Source organism: Pan paniscus, chromosome 14 (genome assembly GCF_029289425.2).
Source record: "Pan paniscus chromosome 14, NHGRI_mPanPan1-v2.0_pri, whole genome shotgun sequence".
Lineage (NCBI taxonomy): Eukaryota > Metazoa > Chordata > Mammalia > Primates > Hominidae > Pan > Pan paniscus.
This window is the reverse complement of record NC_073263.2, coordinates 70,860,616-70,879,368: the sequence shown is the minus strand read 5'-3', so window position 1 is coordinate 70,879,368 and position 18,753 is coordinate 70,860,616. Positions and strand designations below refer to the sequence as shown.

The window sequence follows — 18,753 nt, the reverse complement described above, 5'->3', positions numbered from 1 at the left end:
ATGAAAACCTGATGAAAAAGAAAAAAGTGGTGGTTGGAGGTGGGGGGATTGTGAAAAGAACTACGAGCCACAGTAATTGACAATAGCAGGATACCTTTAAACTTCCATTTTCTGAGGTTTTTCTGAGAAGGAAGAAAAATGAAGTTAAACAGCATCCTGTTCTCTAGCCTTATATAGTAGCATAGACATTTTTAATTACTATTAAATAAATTCAGTTATGTTACTTTGAAGTTTAAATGCCACTTCCAACTTTTAGTAATTATTGAAGGTAGAATTGCATGAGAATTTTATATATTTAATTAGGTATGTTTTTGGCTATTAGTACAACTTATTTGCCCATGAAGAATTAATGAAAATTAATTTTGATATAATTTTTGATTTGATTTATTTAATCAAATAATGGCTCTTTTTTATTTTTTATTTTTATTTATTTAATCAAATAATGGATGGGCTCCAGAGCCCATCCCAATAAAATAATATAACTTTATTTTAAGCTGTTTTCTTCTTATGTAGTATATAAAATTATGCGGAATTCTAAATAGCTTGAGCTTGACATAATTTTTAAAAATCTGAATTTGATGCTTCATAAATTAGTAAAGATTTACTGTAACAACCAGTATCAAGCTTTTTTAGCCATAAAATATAATGCTATAGCAGAATTTTTAGATAGTAGAATATATTAATAATATTTGATGATATTTCTTAAACCGTAGTTCATATATAATATATTTGAACTAGTATACAGGTAATTTTTGATCAAGGTGACCCCAATCTTTTTTTTTCTTAATAAGAAATGTACTCTGGGTATACCTTACTATTAACATGGGAAAATGAAACAAAACATTATGCCATCATTTTTAACTTTTCACTAAATAATAATGTACACAAGCATTAACTTCAATACAGTCTCTTTGAAAACTCTGCATATTTATGTGAATTCTATTATTTGGTAAAATAATGCAAACACCTGGGTAGATAAGCTAAAGAAAAATTTACAAAGGCTATATATATATATATTCATTCAGTATTCTCTCTTTTTATAATTTTTATATAATTTTTTGTAATAGATGAAGTGTCACTATGCTCCCCTGGCTAGAGTGCGAGTGCAGTGGCTCTTCGCAGGTGCCATGATAGTGCACTGCAACTTTGAACTCCTGGGCTCAAGCAATCCTCCTGCCTCAGCCTCCCAAGTAGCTGGGACTCCAGGTGCATGTCACTATGCCCAGCTTTGCAGCATTATTTCTAGATGCAAGGAATTGAAAATAATAGTCAACAATATTGGAGTGATGCTTAGTATGACAAAATGAGATGACAATCCCTTAAGAAGCCATTCAAAATCATAATTTTGAAAAATATTTGAGTCTATAGAAAATACTTGTAATAATCATTCAGTCATAATTTTACAAATGTTTGTTAAACATCCCCATAGGCTGAGCCCCTTACTGAGCTCTGAGTTTGGTGTCTTGCACATCACTGACACTCAGTAATGTGAAGACCAAAACAGAGTCCTTTAGGCAGTCCTTCAGTTTGGTGTGCATAGAAAAAAAGACATGTAATTTCATACACACAATAAATTTATTAGAGGGGTGAATTTGGGTGATTGTAATATTTTCATTTACAGACACTTTCAAGTCTCAATAATAGGCATATATTAATTAATGTGATAAATATAAGAAAATAAATATAGGTACACATACACACAGACACACACAGACAGGCAGACAGACACACACACACACACACACACACAGTGCTCTTACACCTTAAGCCACAGATTTTATCACAGTTTAAATTCCGAACAAGGAAAGTAAATAATCCTCCTATATCAACTGTAGGGCTCTAACACCAAAAGTCTAAACATCATTAACAAAGTAGACACAAGCCCAACTACCAAATTGCTCTCATGATGTTAGAAAAAAATTATATTACAAAAAACCCACACAAAAAAAAACAAAAATAACCCCCTAAATCCAGAAATCCTGTTACTCATGTAGTTCTTACTGCTTTTTATTTGAATTGTTCTTTTTCTTGATAACTTTCTCCTCTCTGAATCAGCACTGATATGTTCTTTATTAATATTTTCATTTTCTTCCCCATTAAACTCTTTGCAATATTAGGATCTAAAAATATTTTATGTCTAGTTTGAATGAATACAGACAATTTTACATCACCTCTTACAGTATCATCTGTGTTAAATCATATAATATTTGCAAAACTTATTTGACAAGGGATTTTACTGAAACAATGGCACACAAACCAGCATAAAGCAGTGTTTATTTACAATATATTATGTGATTTTTTAAAATTTAAAATTAATTTGCTAAATGTCATGATATCCACTTAATGTGAATGTTGCTGGTTAGGTTAATTCACTTTTTTCTTTAAACTTCTTAATATCTGAACTTTTTTTCTATTCAGAACTCACCTTAATGCTTATAGAATAATGCAGAAGTATGTTAGATAACTTTTTACACAATTTCCAATGCAGTTTTCATATTCAAGTTTTAAAACTGATGATTTAGTAACAACTTTTGATGTACTCTATTTGAATGTCAAATCCAGGCCCATCTGAATCGAAGATTTTAAAAAAAATAAATCTGAGGATCACAAGTTCAGAAACTTAGAACTGTATTTAGAAATTGCAAAGTATCTTTATTTAGCCAAGATTTCTGCTGCTTTCACATCAGTAGATGAGTAATACTAGTATGCAACTGAAATTCTGTGCATGGGGTGTTCTGAAAACCACTACATCTCACTTAGAGAAGGAATGGCTCATAATTTCTCAATCAGATGTTGCTACCAATTGTACTGGTACACCATCTAAAAAATAAATGCTTCTTGCCATTGCTACTCTCTATTAGTATTACTGTTTTTATATTGTTATTATTATTAATATTATTGCTGTTATCATTCATATATTTACAACCTGTGCTGATGGGACTCTGCTAGTACTGCCAGACACATGATCTTCATGGAAACTGCTATACAGAGGAGAAATAGATGCTAAAAACATTTGGGCTTGCAGGGTACCCAGAAATCAATTGGTAGATATATAATAATGAAGAGATATTTGCACACATTCAATACATATATGTTTTAGAAGGTATACAAATTCACAAAGGAGTCACTCTTCATTTTGATATACTTTGCAATACACATAATTACCCATGGTGTGTGCTGGCTGCAATGATTAATTTTGTAATTGCGATTATTAGCTCGCATGAAAGCAAGACATCTCACAATGTCATAATAATAAGTCTTAAAGAAAGTTTTTCTTTAATGATTCTTCTCGATAAATCTATGGTGCTGTTATGTTAAACTATTTGACGTTTTGTGTTTTTTTAAATACCATTGTCCTCCATTTCCCTTACTCTATCTTAGTATTTATTAATGTATTCATGTATTTAACAAACATTTTTGTGTGCCTACGTGTGACAGACCACCTTCTGGCAAAGATAATATATCTATGAACAAAATATATGAAAGGCCTAGCTTTCAGAAAGATTTAACTGGGGCAAGACAAAGAAAATGAACAAGGTATATAACACTTAAAATGTAATGTGGGTGTAGGAGAGGAAGATCATACAAATGGAAAAATGGATTCAAAAGGAATGGTGGTCAGGGGACTGATCTGTGAAAATGTGATATTCCTAAAGAAACCTGAAGGAGATGAGAGAGTGAACCTTGTAGATATTTGGAGAAGGATATTCTTGGGAGAAGGAACAGAGAGAGCAAAGGTATCACAGTTTATTGTTTCTCCAACAAGAACTTCAAAGTAATAAATATGTTCAAAGTAAAATATACAGCAATACAGCTTTATTTACATAAATTATAATCTGAAAAACCAAAGCAATTATCTAGATTATTAACACATTAATATCCCTATAGGTTCATTAGATGGGTTTTGCTAAAGTAACCTGGGAGAATGTAATACATTTTAAAGTTACATTCTGATACGCTAATACTTCATAAAGTTAGCAAATGTGTACAAAGAATCTTTGTTTTGCCAGTAATTCTTCTGGGCCTCCAAACTCTCAAGGTAAGTAAGTCCCAGGTTTTGCTCCCTGAAGAGTCATTCTTGTAGGAGACACAGACACAAGTATAATTCATGGTAATATAATTTAAGTGTCACTGTGGAAATGTATACAGAATGCTACTGCAAGAGATGGATAGTTAATTTAGCTTAGAGAAGGATAGAAAGGGCTTCATAAAGAAAGATATGTTCTAGTGTGACCTTGTAAGAGGCTGGACATATTCAAGGCCAAGTAAAGGAGAGGTAAGAAAATCCATAAAGCAAACAAACAAGATAATTCAACACAATTGTAACATAACTCTTTTGAGGACAGTGTTTAAAGATACTTTATAGGAGTTGATTATTATGAGTTAATGAGTGGTCTTGTTTCCACATCAGCTAATGAAAACAATCATTATAATAAATTATAAAAGCTTATATTGACTGAGTGCTTTTATGTGCAAAGTGAGTCATTAATCCTCAGAGCAACTCTGCAAAATGGGCACATTTGTAACTCCATTTTGGAGGACAGAATATTTAAATCAAGTAATCATTCAAAGGTCAAGAGAGTACCTGGTTGAAACAGGAATAAACTACTTGTTCTTATTTTTTCTTTACTATAAGGTCAAATTCTTAAGTTTTGCTTACTATAAGCAGTGGGGAAGGCTCTGAAGCTGACTCACTGAGCTGGAGGACATTATAGATGACTGTGTCCTATCCATTTTACAAACAAAGAAAATGGAGTAAAATGAATTGGCTCCTTCTCCATATTTACAAATTCAAAGGCAAAACTGGAAAACGACTCTAGTCTCTTTATTTGGTATTTCATATTTGGCAAGATTTTCTAAAATAGTATTGTGCCCATTTAGAAACAGATCTCATCTCCTTCCTTCCTGTCAGCACATTTTCAGAACGTATCTGCTTAGTAAATCCTGAATGATTTATTTTTGAAAACAAAATACAGACCAGATTCAAGAAACTTTACCCCAAATTTCTATTTTTGAGATCTCGGATACATTTATCTCTTTGGCAATGAGTTCTTCATTTTTATAAAATAAAAAGTTGAATCGAATGTAATATCTTATACCTCTCAAAATCAATGGTAAATGCTGCTACTTTTCATTCTTCTAAATGTGCCCTTGGGTATTGCTAAAATGTCAGTTACCATTGAAAATAATATTTTACATTTGTCCAACTGAAAGGATCATCCAAATTTTAACACATTCGCTTTTTTAAAAATAAGGTATTTGCAGATTTTGTTATTTTAAAATTCCCTGTACAGTGGAGAAAGCAGATATTCAAAAGGTTAATTTTAACACTACTCATTCAGTAAGTGGTAAATGGAAATTCAACCACAGTCCTTCTGATTCAATGTCCATTAAATACTCTGCTAAATTCAGTGGTCTTTTGAATGTAGCACAGTTTTACGACCTATGATGTGACTAAATGAGAAATCAGAGCCATGAAACATGAACAAAAATCAAGAAGAACAGAATCTGCAATCAATTTGGGAAAGATGTTAAAAGTAAAATAACTACTGATGGAAGGATTTGAAATTGCTTTGAAAAAATGGAAGCCAGCATTTCTTAATCAATCTTGGGATAGTTGGACACCTGATTTAAAAGGACGACTGATTGACTTCAGAATCTGGTAAGCTGTCGGTGAAATTTAGTCATTAGAGTGTTATTATTTCATTCAAGGTTATTAATTCACCTTTTAACATAACTTTAATGCCTTCTCTTCATTTGTCAGTTATTAGCTTTTGCCCTAGGTTGGATTTTAATTACATTTACTTTCTTTGTCATTAGATGTGATTTGCTAGGTCATTCCGCCACTTCAAAAATCAGTTGATGAGACAGCTGATGTACTTAATGAAACTTAGAGATGATTTTGTGTGAAATGATTCTCTCACTGTTATTTCAGTTCAAAATATGTTAGTTTCTTTCTTGTCATATTCATGATTAAAAAATTAATACGTGTGTCTGCAAGAAAGAATGTATAGACTACAACAATATTTTGACTGTGATAATGCCGTTCTGCTAAGATAGTTTATTATGGTGAGAGTATTACCACAGAGAAAATCTTTTTTGTCATTGCCACTCAATGCTATTGAGAAACCCTTTTAATCCAAATAATTAGTGATAGGCAACTTAAGCCAAAGACAATATATACTTTGTCCTATAATTTTTTCTTATAAAAGTTTTTGAGTGTTTATCCAGTTATGAGTTAAATCATTTGATACATATGTGCATAATACATATGTACATATAAAACAGTGCTTAGGGATATATACCCTTTAGGATTCTTATGACATTTTATGTGTGTATATAAATATGGATATATGTATGGCTGTTTGCAGCATACTAAAGGAAATACCAGTGTAAAAAGTAGTGGAATGTAGCTTGAGAATTGAGTTGCTTTGTCTAGTGTCACTAGCCACATAAGCATTAAACAAGATGGCATAGCAATGCTATGAGACAGTGGTGCAGACTCTTGAAACAAAATGTTTGAATTCAATTTCAAACTTTTGTACTTATATAAGAATGAATTGGCAGAATTTCTTCTCTTTGTCTTAGTTTCCTAATCTGCAAAATAGGGATTATTTTATAGATTAGGAGATATTTTTATGAAGCTAATACAAACATGAATTTTGTTCATATGTAGATACATTATTTATAATATTTGCTGGAAAAAATAATCACTCCCTGAATGTTATCTATTACTGTTATTACTATCACATAGCAACATTTTAAATTTTAATGTCAATTTTTCCTCATAGATTACATGCATAAGTTATGAGCCAAGGTTGTTTGCTAAAATATCTACAATCTGTAAATCATTTTTTTCTGATTTGTCTCTGCCTCCTATCTCTAGTCTACTTGGGATGGTCTTAGGGTACAGCTGTAGCACTAATGACCTGGAGGTCAATGACACAGTTCCTGTCTCTCTTAATCTGTGAGAGGCACCAAAATGAGGGAGAACTATCAAGATCTAAGAATATGTCTTTTTTGTATTGTTCAGTAGCAAAACTTTGTGAGGGGCACAAGGTGGGAATATGATCATTCAGTTTATGGTAGTAATTATTCAGAGACCAAAGTAGATATTCTTTTTCAACAGTTCAGGATTAGTAAATTCTGGTTCTCGGAGTGAGAGATGGATTCTCAGCAAGACTCAGTCCTCTGTTTTGTACCTGGATATTGATTCTCATAATGTCATTGATGGACATTAAAATAGTATTTTTTCTCCTTCTTGGCTCTGAGTCAGCTCTTCAAATGACCGTGAATTTATACTGAGCCAGAAGTGCTGGAGAAAGCTTCATTACTGGTGGATAAAGTGCAACATCATCATTCATTTTTTAATTTAGGCTCTGCTTAAAGTGTTGGAGGTTGTAATCAATTACATTAACACATGATGCAATTTGACTCATTTGAGCAATTTTAATCAGGATTTCATCCTCATCATAGTGCTGAGACTGCTGTATTGAAAGAAAATAATGACCTTTTGATTGCAACAAGGGATGTTGTCTTTCATGATTTTGTTGGACCTTTTGGCAGCATTTGATGCAGTTAATCATGACATTTTATTGGCTGGTTTATAGATTTTGGTAGAATTTTCTCAAATAAAATTAAAACCAATTCAAATGTTACCTCTCAGTGATCTATTTAAATGTCTGTTCAGTAAGGTTCTTTGATCTTACTGTAGGATTCTGTAAGAAAAGACCGCCTTGCTTTCCTATTTATATTTTGTACAAATGCACTTTCTTATAAATGAGTAGTTTGGACTTTTATAACATCATAGAATGCTTTGGATAGTATTTAACATCTCTGGTTGAAAAATTAGTGAACTATGTTTGCTGATGAAATACCTTATGTTGGCCAATTGTATTCCTTTATTAGGTATGTCTAGTTACATATCTCTAGCTCCTAATTTGGTTTCTTAGAGGGAGAGTGAGATTATATAGCATAGACATGCAATAAATAGTAAACACAGTATTCTTCTCTAAGTCCAGATATTTTCAGAGGGGTCTCAGAGGTCACAGTGACCAAATTATCAATAAGGTAGCTCTTAACATCATGTAATACTTTATTTACCTTGGATGCTTAACCGTACTGACATTATATTTTTAATTATGCAGAAAGCAGCTAGAAGCTACTTGATATTGTTTGGCTCAGAGGTGCAGGGAAAATACTAATGTCTTTCATCTTTTGTAATTTCATTGATGAGAAACTTAAAATTTAAATGAATATTAAAGGACCACCAGTTGTCAAATATAAATGTATGTTTCTGGAAGAAAATGGTTAGCAGTAGGCCTACAGATGATTCCCTCAATTCAATGGAGGGGTGCCCCCATGAAACAAAGAAGATAGCCTGGTCAAATATACTCATAAATAGTGTAATGACAAACCTCTTGCAAACATGTTACTGGTATTTGCTGGTGAAAAAGCCCTTATCTATAAAATGTTCTTCATATGTTGTACTTGTTTTAATTGCTTAGTATAAGCACATGTAGAGCATAGGGATTTAAGAGCATGGCTCCCTGGTAAAGGTCCTGTATGTTATGTAAATATCAGAGTATAAAATGGAGATGTATTACAACTAAAACAACTCAATTTTTATTTTAATCAATATAGCTGCGAACATTATTTAGAGACTTGATATGCTATTCTGTTCTACTCTTATGTAGCAAAAACAAAAAATGCCTCAAAACAAACAACAACAACAAAGAAGACAACTGCAGTGGCAGTCCCTGGACTTCTCTGCTCTGCTTGTATATTGTGATCATTTCTATGGCTCAGATTTTTCATAAACCTCAAGCTCTGAGTGAGTCTGATTAGACAAAGCAGCTCTTTTTATTGCAGTTTCTCAGAGGATTGCCAAAGAAATTATGTTTTTACTTACTTTCTATGTCTTTTCTGGAAATAATATAGTATGTATACCTTAAGATAATGAAATTAAATACTAAATATGATTCATGGATAATTATTTTAAATTGTATTTTAAATGAATGTGGAATTTTGTGTGAATAAGGATCCTTATATAAGTGGTCCTTTTCATTATAGTAGCACTAGTGTTAAACTGCTAATTATATTAACATATTATAGCTAAGCATTAATGTATCTTTTGATAATATTTCTGAATATGTACCTAGGGATTTATAATTTTCAGAACATATTTTTCATTATATTTATTCTAAACAATCTCTTCCTAGTAGTAATTTTTTTTATTTATTATTTACAGTATTCTGTCACCCAAACATTAACACTTTATTCCTTGGTTGTCTGCCTCTTCAACTCCCTAAGCCTGCATATTGTTTTAATCAACCTATTGCTTTTCCCAATCTTACTTCTGAATTTAATGAGACAAAACCATGTGACAATAGCTCTAAATTCACAAAAAAATTCCATTTTATACAGCAATTCAATATCCTTTAATCAAAACCCTCCTTGATTCTCAAAGCCTGCACTTCACAGACTACATTTTACACAGCAGATATCCTTATTTACAATTAAATAGCTTTAATGAGATATAGACTCCATCAATATTTTACCCTTTCAAACTAGAAAATTATCTGCATTGTAATACCACTTTCCCCTTAACCTTCTATCTTAAATGAAGGTGTTTTTGTTATTCTGAAGTATAATTTCTCCATTTAAAAAAATCTGAAACACATACCTTCTTCCCAATGGGAGTCTTATTCCATCAGTTGTCTTGTCTTCAACTTCATTGTCATTTTTTTCCCTGTCTAATTATTCTTGCCCACACCTCCCTTTTTTAAATACAGTAGAACTTAGATATAAATATAAGTACTGTCATCTTATCATAATGCATCTTGTGTAGCTACTGAAGTATTTGTCTTTTCCTCCAAATCGTACAAGTTCTTAAAAGAGTAGCCTATGGTCTATAATCTCCAATCTTATATTTATTTAATTTTTTAGTACCTTGCCTATTACCCAGCTAGCACTGTTCTTCCCGGTGTTACCAAGGACTTTTCAGTTTCCGATTTCAATAGTTGTTGTGGTGATGGTAGTTATTGTTGTTGCTCTGTATTACCTCATTTTTCTGAAGCATTTACTATTGGTGACCATCCATGTTTTATCTAATTTGTCTAATAAAATGTCTGGTCTCCTCTAACTTCTTTTTATGTTTATTGATTGTATTCTTTCTTAGATCCTCATCTCAATTTGACCACTGAAACTTTAGTGCTTTCTAGGTTCTTTCACTGACCTACTCAATTCACTTATTTCCTTTGTTATCTTAAGGAGACTCATGGCTTTTTGCCAATGCCTAAATGTTGATAACCTCAAATCTCTCTCTTCTCCTACTGCTGTCTTCTGAAATGTAGAACAAAACTTGTAATAACGTGCAGGATATCTGTACTTTGATTTATTTAACTTGTCCAAAACTTTACTCATTAGTTGTTACTGTCCTCAAAACATGCACTTGAAGGTACTATCTTTAATCCACTTACTTACATAAGCAGAAGCCCAGAAGTAATCTAGAGAGGTTTCCATTATAGTGTGTCCCAAATTGGTTGCAGGTATAGATTGATATTGTTCATCTCTGCCCTTTTGTCAGATGATTATCTCTCATTAAATGTAAGTTTATCTGTATATTCCAAAATGTTTTGAAATATTATTATTTTGTTTGTATTTTATGGTGTAAAAAATGCTTAGACTCTTCTTATATTCTCATTTATGATATCTTAACAAGTCATTCGACTTGGTCACATCAATATATTAAATACCTCTCAAAACTGCTTCATATTTCCTATTACCTCTACCCCCAGTTCTTTTGTTAAGAGCTTTTTCATATCAACCCTGGATTATGGCCAGAGCCATTTAATTAGCCTTCGTGAATCTAATGTACCTCCAAACTCAATCCAATCTCTATAGCGCTGCCAGAGAGCTCTTCAAAACCTAGCATTCAATTTATTTGTTTAAAAATATCTCCAGATCATTATCCACTTTTAAAAAAGAAAATCAGTAAGCCACATAAGAAACACATTCATATTACAGCAGCTGGCTGTACTGGCAGTCTGGTCCTTTTACCCAAATATTCTAATGGTTCATAACACTTTTCTTCAAGAAAACCTTCACTGATTTCCCTAAGTTGGGAGAGGCATCATGGTGTTTTTGTATAATCCTAATCACAATAATATTTACCCTGTAATGTTTCAGTTTGCTTGTGATCCAATTAGTCCATGGTCCTTTCAGAAACTGTGAATCTGTATGAATTAATAAATATATCAGCATTAAAATGATCCTGTATTTATGAGTTAGTAAGTAATAGAAAGGCTGAAATATACAGACCACTTGTTTTAGAATGTCATTTTCTTTTCTGCCACTTGACTATACTAGCTGGTATATCAATTTATTCTCTTTCAAGCAATGCCCATGCACACTTATCTCTAACATTTTGTATGTTGTTTCTGTGTTTTTTGCTTTAGAAACCACTATAGAAACCACCAGATTTCTAAGCAAAGAGAAACATAGTTTTGAAAGTAAAATTTGAGCATAGACTTTGCAAGTGAAACTTGTGATGAATCATTTTAATTTGTGTATACTTGTGGGGTAAAATGTCATGTTTTGATATATATATATATAAATAAAATATAAAGATTCAATCAAGCTAATTACCATATCCATCACCTCATCAACTTAACTATTTTTATAGTGACATCATTAAAAATATTATTTTAACAAGTTTGAAAGATATAATACATTATTATTAACTGTGGTCACCATGCAGTGCAATAGATCACTAAAACTTATTTTTTCAGTCCAAATGAAACTATGTAGCTTGTGATTAACATCATCCCTAACCCCACTACTTTCCAGGCCCTCCTCCCCAACCCAGACTGTCTTTCTACTCCCTTTCCAAGAGATAAACCGTTTTAGATTCCACATATAAGGTAAGATCATGCAATATTTGTCTTTCTGTGCCTGGCTTATTTTACTTAGCAAGATGTCCTCACATTCCATCCATGTTGTCATTAATGATAAAATTTCTCATTTTCAAAGGAGAGATGAGTTTTTGTTAGAAAGGAGTAAAATCAATTGAGGCCATGTCTCAGGGGAGGAGAAGATCGGCATGGCATGGAAAAAGTCGAAGTCTGAGCAGAAATAAAGAAGAAATATATTTCAGACAGGAGGAACAGAGTACAGAATATATACAGAAACAGGAATTAAAATATGATTTATTAAAATATTTCCTCAGCCCATATGTTAAAAATCTTTCATCTTTCAGTTATGGTTCATCTTAGACTTACCTACATCTTCTCATTTAATTATAAAATAATGTTATTTGCTATTTCTCACATAACAACAATTAAATCTTTTAAAGTTTAGCTGATTATTTTTGTTATTAAAAATAGCAAATGCTTACTATAGGAAATTGAGAAAATATAAACAATAACTGTATTTCTTTTCAGTTTTCCTAAATAATTTTTGACATTGATAGATCGAATGTTTTAGAGTTCATTTGAGCCTCTTCTGAAGCTCTCTGCTTAATTTTATAATCAGCAAATCTCAAGATATAAAAATTTGGTAGAAAAAGAGACTAATTTTATTAACATTTATGTGATAAATAAGTGATATAACTCATTTTATTTTGGAAATTAGGAATAACGGTATGCTGACGTAAATTTCTCAAGGCTTTAAATGATTTACCATTGTGAAGTTATTGGTAATTAAAATTATGACCATAAAATTTACTAATATTTTAATGTATTCTAATTCTAATACCTCCAGGAAATAAGACTATATACAATATAAATAACCTCAAGCAAAATTTGAATCAGAATTTATTTCATTTCATTTCAATTTGAAATAAAAATCATTAATCCTAAAGGAATTCCTACCTTTGTATCTATTTGAGATTTAAAAAAATAATCCTAATTAAGACAGTATTTATCACATAAACAGTTGTTCAGGCTTAATAATAATAATATATCGGTAGCCTTATGACATTTTAACAACTTGATTCTCTAAATACTTAATATGTGAATCCAATCATTCTTTACACAAACATAGAATCAGAATTTGTTGGGCTCAATGTTTCCAGTGTTGAATCCTTTGAAAAGCCTTTGGTATGCTTTTACTACCTTATGCTATCTTGGACAAGTTATTCAAACTTTTTGAGATTTAATATACCTATCTATGAAATGCAAACATTTGCTAAATTAATATAATAATGAAATCAGTTAATGAATATAAAGCTTCATTACCAGGATAAGACATTAAAAGCAGAAATGTATTAAATGTAAATTTCTTCTTTCCAAACTACTTATTATAATCATACTTTACTATGCTCATATATATGTCAGTATGTCCATCTACTATCTATCATCTATCTATATCTCTATTTATAATCAAGAGAGTTTTAATGTTTAGACTCCCATCATGTGTTTCTTCCTTTATTGTTATATTTTTTTGCCAGCTTCTTTTCCTGAATGATAGACTCATATCTAAAGCTCCAACTTGATTTTGAAGAGACCAGATAAGGAGTATAATTAGTAAAAATAATAACCAATAAAATGATAAAGCAGAGAAAAATGAAACAAAGGAAAGCTAATTCCAAAGGGTTTACTTTTCCTGCAGGCAAAAAAATAGCCAAGTACCATATCTTGGTATTGACAGATTAATCAACAGTTTATAATATATTATACTGTCTTTTTAGTATCATCTCCCTCTGCTGCAGCAAAAATAAAATATTCACTCTCTTCTTAACTCCCATGGGATAAGAAACATGCAATTCTTGCCACATGATCATTTTTTTCTTACTGTTCTTTTCCTCTAATGCATTTAAAGTCTTATGGAAACCCATCTTTCCCATTGCATTTTTTTCTCTAATAATATCAACTTATTTTTTCCAATTGCAATGTAACAGCTTCCCAGGACCACTGTATTGTCCCACCATATTCTGCTTTTTATTGTCAGTTTGTTTTAATGCACTTTATTAAATCCCACTTGCTTATAGATAGAAAATATACCTTATGTATCTGGTAACTAAGAGATGAAGATTTTCCTATTATATACACTAAATACCAAGAAAAACTATATTGTCATTCATGGAAAAGGTATATGTAGTTAATGACAACTTTACTTACTGTATAATAGTGTAATTATTTACCTCTGTTTATATTTGTAAACTGCATTATTACATGGAATCAAATATTATTTTACCAAGGATATGGCTATAAATAAGATTTATAATGTAGTTAACAATAACTCATATTAGTCAGATATACAATAATGCCTATAAAACTATTCTGGAAACATGTTTTAATTTAAATTGAAAGCAAAAATGTGGCTAGCTCATAGAATAAGCATCCCCTAATTAACACCTTGAATAGGTGAAATGTACTAGAGGTGATGACCAATAAACTGTCAGAGAAATGCCTATTGGCAGAAGACGTTCAAAAAAGAACGAATTCATACTTTCACCTTAAGAAGCGTAATAGTGTACATTTTTTAAAAAAGAAGCCTTTGCCACACAGAATAACCTTATGTTTTATTGAAGATTTGATGAGATACTTTGTGACAGTATCTCATAATCATATGTTTATGACAGATTAAGTGAGCTTAAGTAAATGTATAAGGTGAGCATGTCTTCATTGAAATATAATTTTCTGAAAATCTGTATGGAATGTTTATTACTATTGTTTATATTTAATCATTTAAGCAATTTATTTTAATTTCAGCATATTCAATATTTTAAAAGAAATTTTTAAAGAAAATTTACAGAAATAGATATTTCTTGAAATTATTATTTCAGGAAGATAGTGTATTTAGTACTTTCATAGAAATAGCTAGTTTAGTAGAAAATATTTCAGTAAGATCAAGATTAAAAGTTTTATATAGATATGTTCAGTTAGTTTGAATATATTTTGTAGTCACAAACTATCCCATTACGTGTCTTATTCCATAGGCAGCTATGGTAAGACAGACATTTTACTGAAGTTCTATTGCTAGGACTGAGTAAAGAACTTAAAATCTGTGCCTGCAAACAGGCTGACAACATTTCAATTTTGATATATTAGCTGCTCTTTAAATTATATCATTAATACTTATTTTTAAGACAAATATGATAGTAAAGCATTTTTAGTGAACTATATTCTATAGAAAATTTGTCCATTTTAAATGTTGTGTTTCATGCATGATGAATTCAAAAGTACTAAGGAAATATATATTAATGTGTAACTACTGTTTAAAAAGAAAAGCAATAAACATACACACAGAGTAGTACTGCTAAAATTATCTTGAAGACTTTTAGAGTTAACTCATTTCATGAGTAACTCATGAAATAAAAATTTTCATTTTCTGTTCAAAATTATAATAATGTTGGGATCCCAAAGTACAATTTATCTAGAAATATTGCCTCTCACTCAGCTGCATAGATCAATGAAAGCTTAATATTATTTTTTAAATTATATATTATACACACCTCAGAGACATATGTTAAATAACATCATTCAGTAAGCTAAGAGATAGCATATAAACAATAGAAAATAAGTATGAATTTATACTATTCACATTAGTAGGACTTTCTGCCATCACAAAATTCCCCAGAAGATGTCAATGCAAGGCTGTAAGATGTTACATTCCAAACAGAAAAGTGAACTAAATCAATGAAAGTCACTGGGGACATCAAGAGTATAGCTACAATGTCAACACCAAATGACAAGATGCCAGTAAATTTGTTTGGAGAAAATTTGTTAGGTAAAGCAAATAATTTTAAAAGATAGTTACATATTAAAGATATACTTTAAAAAGTAACATCACTATACAACTGAAAAATGTACTGTATATGAAGGTCTTTTAAAATATAATTTTTCTTTTAAATATACTAGCGACAAAAATCATCCAAATAAGAGAAATGTTGGGAAAATTATTTGAGAAATAGGTAGCTGAAAATTTCTACTTTCAAGATTAAATATTATAACACTTCAAATTTCCTTTTGAGCATCTATGTGTCTGTGCGTGTGTGTGTGTGTGTGTGTGTGTATTTAAAAGACACAAAAGCTCTATTTTGTGAGAGAGAAGGAGATAGAGTGAGAGAGAGAGATGGCTGCACAACATGACAATTTATACAGCCATCCAGTGACCACACAGGGCTGTTTCTACAAATCCTTCTCTACAGGGAGAACTTTGTATCTGTTCAGTACTTGTTCTCCCTTGCCTTTCTAAAATATTTTCTAGACCTTACTAACCTATTTACTGCAACATAAATTAATTGTGACAGAAAGAATGGAAGTCTATATTTTTTTCTGTAAGAAAAACCATGTTATAAACTTAGTAGCCAATGACAAGTTTATAACTAGATGATATCTTAACATATAAACAAAACTAAAAAAATGGAAAAATTCACGTCTCTTAGCTATGCACTTTAGAAAAAGCTCCAAAGAAGCATATAAATAAATCTCCAAATAAAACCAAGAATAGACATATATCTGGAAGACAGCTAGCAGTAATAAAGCTTCTCAAATAGAACTCCAGTACATGTCACATTAGAGAAATGAGGGCATGCAATGTGTTACTTATAGTCCTCTATAAATAGTTTAGTTTATGTGTTGTGTGTGCGTGTGTGTAATAAAAGATCATTTAATTTTTGTTAGTAAAATAGGAATTTTACCCGATAATTTATAGTTTAGTTAGGTTTCTGGTTATGTGTGAGGTTGAACTTACATTTCTGAGTTATGGATATCATAGAACTGCCAAAATTAAAAGAAAATGGTGATCATTCAAAAATCGTTCTCATAGCAGCTTATACTAAATGTGCATACATACTGCTGAAACTAAAATCAACACAAGAAGACATTTGGTCAGTGCAGAATGTGTAAATATTTTGATCACTGAATTCTTGATAATCTTAGCAAAACTACAAAATCACAAAATATAAAGAATCGTACTTGGAAAAATAAGTTGAGTTTACACTGGGAAAATTTCTTCAAAACCTGCATGCTTTTCAATTTCTCATTTATTTCAGTGTTACTCAGGACATTGGTTAACAGTTTAATTCTATAGGTCTACCAGATTTGCTAGATCTTCAGAACCTCAACAATATCTGGTACAAACTGAACAACACCAATACTTATTGAATGGAGTATGTAATAGTTAACCATAATTAATCTTTAGATACTTTTGAAGATTTTACTAGATTTTTCTTACCTTTGTATAATACAAATTGTGATATAATGTATTGATTTTAATGATCATCACAGTACATATTTTATTCACAAGTTTTTTGATAGTGAACTTTTTTCATATTTTATTTTGGGAACAATTACTTTATTTGATAAAAATTTGGTATTCCCTATAACACATGTTATTTGAGGTAGTGATGAACATTTAGAAGCTGAGTTTCAGAATCTAGTATCCTTGCCTCTATGTATATCTTTCAACTTCTGAGATAACCTGAGCTTCTAAACTCTTTCATTTAAAGAAATGACTTCCTGGTATCAAATGTATGTGATGACAAACACATTGAATTAAGGTTTTTGAACACTATGGTTTGCAAAGCTAGATAATGTTGATAATATAAAAACTGCAATAAAACCTTGTCAATAGACAAACTCCAATAACACCTTGTCAATAGACAAACTCCAATAACACCTTGTCAATAGACAAACTCCAATGAAACCTTGTTTAGCTGGCAATCATTCTCAGTGAAAAATGTGTTCATAAAAAACAATGAAATACTTTCATAAATAACAATGAAATAACTATATATTCTCAAAGCATTTCACAGTATTGATATTTATCACAGTGATGCACAACTTAACAGTGATATGTTCTGAGAAATACATCAATAGGCACATTTGTTCTTGTTGTGAACATCATAGAGTATACTTACTCAAACTTAAGTGGTGTAACCTACTACACACCCTGGCTACATGGTATAAACCTATTGCTCCTAGGCTACATACCCATATAGCATGTTACTGTACTGAATACTGTAGGCAATTGTAACACAATTTTAAGTATTTGTGTACATAAATATATCTAAAGATAGAAAAGTGACAGTAAATTATGGCATAGAAGATAAAAATTGGCACACCTAAATAGGACACTTACTGAATGAAGGTTGCAACATTGGCAGTCGTTCTGGGTAAGTCAGTGAGTGAGTGAATGTGAAGGCCTAGGGCATAACTGTACATTACCTTATTCTTTATAAAGACTGTACACTTAGAGTATGCTAAATTCATAAGACATTTTTCAAGTTATTTATTTTTTAATAATTAATCTTAGCTTACTGTAAGTTTTCCACTTTATAAACTTTTTCCTATTTAAAACTTTTTGCTCTTCTGTAATAACATTTAGCTTAAAACAAAAACACATTTACAGATGTACCAAAATATTTTCTCTATATTCTTATCCTATAAGCTTCTTTTCTTGTTGTTTTTTTCTTTGTTTTACATTTAAAAATTTTTTTTAAAAATGAAGACACAAACACACACATTAGCCTAGGCCTACACAGGGTCAGAACCATCAAGATATCACTAGGCAACAGGAATTTTTCAGCTTCACTAAAATATTATGGGATCACCATTGTATATGAGGTCTGTCATTAACCAAAACATTATTATTGCAGTTCCTGATTGTATTTCAAATGTATTATGATCTATTATCACTACATCCTTACCTATAGAAAGTCACCCAAAATAGAATTAAAACTGATAAAGATCAAGTTAACAACAATAAAAAGCAAAATAATAGAATAGCAATGCTTGTGTAGTAGTT

At 30.9% G+C, this 18,753-nt stretch overlaps 1 long non-coding RNA gene across 1 annotated transcript in view; it reads right to left on the bottom strand.

Moving 5' to 3' along the window:
* Positions 1 to 487: 487 nt before the first annotated feature.
* LOC130540718 (uncharacterized) overlaps positions 488 to 18,753 on the bottom strand; it is a 101,432-nt gene continuing 83,166 nt past the window's right edge. Inside the window, exons 3-4 of the long non-coding RNA XR_008954711.1 lie at positions 11,176 to 11,237; positions 488 to 1,242 (exon numbers count right to left, since the gene is read on the bottom strand). This is a non-coding gene — a long non-coding RNA (uncharacterized LOC130540718). The remainder of the gene's footprint in view (positions 1,243 to 11,175; positions 11,238 to 18,753) is intronic.